Source organism: Frankliniella occidentalis, unplaced genomic scaffold (assembly GCF_000697945.3).
Source record: "Frankliniella occidentalis isolate FOCC.00 unplaced genomic scaffold, Focc_3.1 Scaffold2942, whole genome shotgun sequence".
In the NCBI taxonomy this organism is placed as follows: domain Eukaryota; kingdom Metazoa; phylum Arthropoda; class Insecta; order Thysanoptera; family Thripidae; genus Frankliniella; species Frankliniella occidentalis.
Window position 1 is genome coordinate 1,920 of NW_026270013.1, and position 4,205 is coordinate 6,124.

Below are 4,205 nucleotides of genomic sequence, written 5' to 3' on the forward strand. Positions count from 1 at the left end.
ACAGACAGACAAACAGAATGAAACTTTTCCGGTCAGTGGAGTAATGGGCTTCGCTAATCGCTCAGCCAATAAGACCGCGACAAATGGTTCGAGTATGTCTAATTTTGGGCCCGGAAGACCCTGTTGCCCTATATCCTCTCCTTAACTCGTCTCGGGTGTCAGGCCTACCTATATGTGCGCCAGGCGCGTCGCAGCGTAACAGTGTTTCGTGAGATATCGCGAAGCCTGTTACGCGAGACGTGGTCTGGCGTACATATAGCTATTAACATGGGAAGTGCTTGTGCCAGGTATCTGAAATTTCCTGGGCGGCTTCATCGCGGAAGCCTGTACTAGATAAAAATCCAGCTCTCTAGCTCATTAGGGGGCCTAGAGGGTGACGGGTGACTAGCACAAATATAATATATTTTTTAAATTGTTTGTCAGTCATTAGCGAGCGTAAGCAGACTCCGTTGGACCAAACGAAGGCTCCTTTTTCGCTCAAATAAGTAATGGTCATCACAAATACAAGCAATAAATTTAATGATGTTCTTTCTCTGCGATGACCATCACAACATCGTGTAATTTTCCGCATCACAGACAACGTGCAGTCAGTATCACACTCTGATTACGGTGAAGTCGCGCTGTGTTCTTACGCTCTAGATCAGACACATATTTGCGTCTACGTTATACATACAAAGTGAAACAGATGTGCCTAACCAAGGTACAACTTGTAACGTAGTACGGACTAATTTATATATGTTTAAAGAAGATGAGCACCAGGACACATCGAAACAATACAAAAACTGTACCTCCTGATTGGCTGAGCGATTAGCGAAGCCTATTACTCCAGTGATGATCAAAAAGTTTCGCGTCTGTTTGTCTGTCTGTCTGTCTGTGTGTGTGTTTGTCTGTACGCACGATAACTCGAGAACGAATTGAGCTAGCGACCTGGGATTTTCAGGGTCGTTTTGTATCATAAAAAGACAGATCAAGTTCGAAGAAGAGCATTCTAGCTCAAAAATTGAATTTAAAAAAAAATCGAAAACCACAGGTCCCCCAAATGACGTTTTTTAGAAATATTTTTTTAATGTTTTCTAAGGGGTAACTCATCAAAGTAGAGCCCTTTGGGCGAAAATTTCGTCCGTTTGGCTCTATCCCTAACCGTTGAGGCGCTAGAGGGTGTTTTTGACGAAAATAAGCGAAAAAATGTACAACCCTGCATGCTTAGTCAAATTGACGGGCCGTTGACGGGCCGGAGGCCCGTATCTTTGTGTACACTGTTGCACTACCCGACTCGGGTGTCAGCGCCGCAGGCCTAGGTAGATGTATGCCAGGCGCGTCGCAGCGTAACAGTTTCTCGTGAGATATCGCGAAGCCTGTTACGCGAGACGTGGTCTGGCGTACATCTACCTAGTACAATACCTGCCTATTATAAAGATTTCATAAACCTTGATGAAAAATAAAAGGCCCAGCTTTAAATTCCCAGTGTAATTGCTAATTATTTCCATATGGATTTGTTTTTCCCAAATTAAATCTCGTTTCAACTATGTTTGAAATTTGGTTTGGAATAAATTTACAGTGCGGATCTGAGAAATTGTACAGTGAAGTTTGCTATGGAGTCTTGGCCAGTATGCATTAGTGATTTTTCACCAAGATCTCTCTCATTTCCATAATCGATATTTTTTAACTTTCTGCGGTGAAATGATACCATAGGACAGAACGTTTTAGTTAAATGTTTCGCAAGTTTTACTGCATATTTTGCGTTTTCAGCGGAAATACACATGGCACGATGCTAACAAGCAGTTGGACAAATTCTGAATCTCCATGTCGATTTAATTAAATTGAGATGGAGTTTATAATTTATAATACTTTCACAGGGGGATATCGATCCGGTGCGTAAATATTTCAAGTGTGGAAAGTATAGGAAATTAGAACCGAAAGAAAATGTACATGAGAGTTCAATAAAAATCCTTATAAAAGTTTTCCGTTCTAAAAATCATCCACACGGAATTAAAGTGTAAGAAACAACCTATTTTTCTAATAATTTAAATTTTCTTACAAGTAAGAAAAATAAACAAAAGTTATTTTACAAAGTACAATCTAGAAACGCTAGATCTAAGAGTCGCTCTGATATCCTACAACACTATTAACGGCGCATTCACCTGGATGGCATAGCTGACAACCTGGCCGCCAGCTGCGAGAGCAGTGACGACTCCACTCAGCTGGTTCTCGCCTGGCAGAAGACGGCCGGCGACAACAAGTTCTGAGCCCCAGAAGTACGTGCGGAAGTCCGTCTGCGTGAGGCTGGGCTCCTCCGCCTGAATAAAGAATTTTACATAAACTGGTTAGGCTTACTAAGATATGTTCGTGCGGGTGCTAACTGTGCACGTTGCGACGACAGAAACCACAGGTCTCTTTTCCACAAAATTAATATAAAAATTAACATAAAAAAGTAAACATGCTATACTATGGGCGAAACACACGGTAAAAACAGGCCCTGGGATTTCGAGGAGTTTTCCTAATTTCCCGGGGGGGTTTGAAGAGTCCCAGGGAACGTCTGGGAAACCCAGGAGACGTCCTGGGTTCCCCAGGAAGATGTCGTGGGTTTCCCAGTAGGTCTCCTGGGAATACCAGGGAACCCCTGGGGAACGAATTCTCTTGGGCATCCCAGGGCACGGTTTTACCGTGCAGGTATGGGTGACTAACCTGCTGGTAGTTGAATATTACGGAAACATTTTTAAGAAGAGGCGAAGCAATGGCCTGATAGAAATCTTGCAGTTGAAGTGAAGCGTCGGAGGCTTCGTAAACTTGTCGAGCTTTGCCACCGTTGTTGATTGCTAGTTTTTCCAGGAAATCGAGATTGGCGTCGCTTCCAAGCGCTATGGTAAAGATAGATGCGAGAAGGTCGTTTCCAGATGCTGTTTTCCTGGAAACACATATTTAATACAGTGGGATTAGCTTTGAGTGAATCATATTTTTGCGTCTTGCACTTTAAAGGCAGGGAAGGCAAACCAGAGCCCTGCACCGAGCGAGCATCGGATGCCTACATGGCGTGCGAAAGCGAATCGGAGTGAGAGGGAGCTATGGCCCGGCGCGAGCTTCTCGCTCCCACAACCGCTTTCGACGCCATGTAGGCATCCGATGCTCGCTCCGTGCAGGGCTCTGAGGCAAACCAAATCTGCAGCCTTTATGACATAGCCTTAAACCGATAACTTGCTGAAGGAAGCCTGCTGATGATAATTTCCGCTCCAGCAGTGATCCAAGAATATCATGTCTCTGTGACTATGTGCTTAATTGCATCCATAAATCTCTGGGCGATTAGCGAAGCCCATAACTTTACTGACCGGAAAAGTTGCATTCTGCTTTGTTTGTCAGTCTGTTTGTCCGCACGATAACTCGAGAAAGAATTGAGAGAGCGATCTGGGAATTTCAGGGTCGTTTTGTATCATATAAAGACAGATCGAGTTCGACGATGAGCATTCTAGTTTAAAAATTGACTTTTTAAAAAAAAAAAAAACCACAGGCTGCAAAATAATTGTTTTTCAAACATTTTTTGATGTGTTTCTATGTGGTTACTTGTGTAAGTAGAACCCTCAAGACGAAAATTTCGTCCGTTTTGCTCTATCTTGTACCGGTTTGGCGCTATGGGGAACTTCTCGGCGAAAACAACGTGAAAAAGACAAAATGGTCTATTAAATCGTAAAAAAGGCTCCATGTCACTGAATTGTAAAGGGAGTAATTCTTCAACCACACATTACGGGTCGAACCACACTCTTTTTTGGGCTTATAAGGGTCCCTAGATCATCTAGTATCTCTAAAACGTTGATTTTTACATTACAATCTGTCAAAATTCGAACTTTTAATGAAAACCGTTACCGAACAGCAGAAGTTTCATTTCCCTAATTTTAAAGTAACTAGCTATATGTACGCCAGACCACGTCTCGCGTAACAGGCTTCGCGATATATCACGAAACACTGTTACGCTGCGACGCGCCTGGCGCACATATAGCTAGGCCTGCGGCGCTGACACCCCAGACGAGTTATATTTTACGATTTAATAGACCACTTTGTCGTTTTCACCTCAATTTCGCCAAGAAATGCTCCCTAGCACCCAAACGGTGCGAGATAGAGCAAAACGGACAAAATTTTTGTCCAAAGGTATCTACTTTCACGAGTTACCCCTTAGAAGCCCATAAAAAAATATTTGAAAAAAATAAATATTTTGC

General features: G+C 42.9%; 1 long non-coding RNA gene across 1 annotated transcript; it reads right to left on the reverse strand.

Annotated features, from left to right (window-relative positions):
- Positions 1-1,936: 1,936 nt before the first annotated feature.
- On the reverse strand, positions 1,937-4,199 carry LOC127752008 (uncharacterized). The gene is made up of 2 exons (XR_008012286.1): positions 2,686-4,199; positions 1,937-2,297 (listed from the first exon to the last, which is right to left on the reverse strand). It is a non-coding gene; the product is annotated as an uncharacterized LOC127752008 (long non-coding RNA).
- Positions 4,200-4,205: the final 6 nt, after the last annotated feature.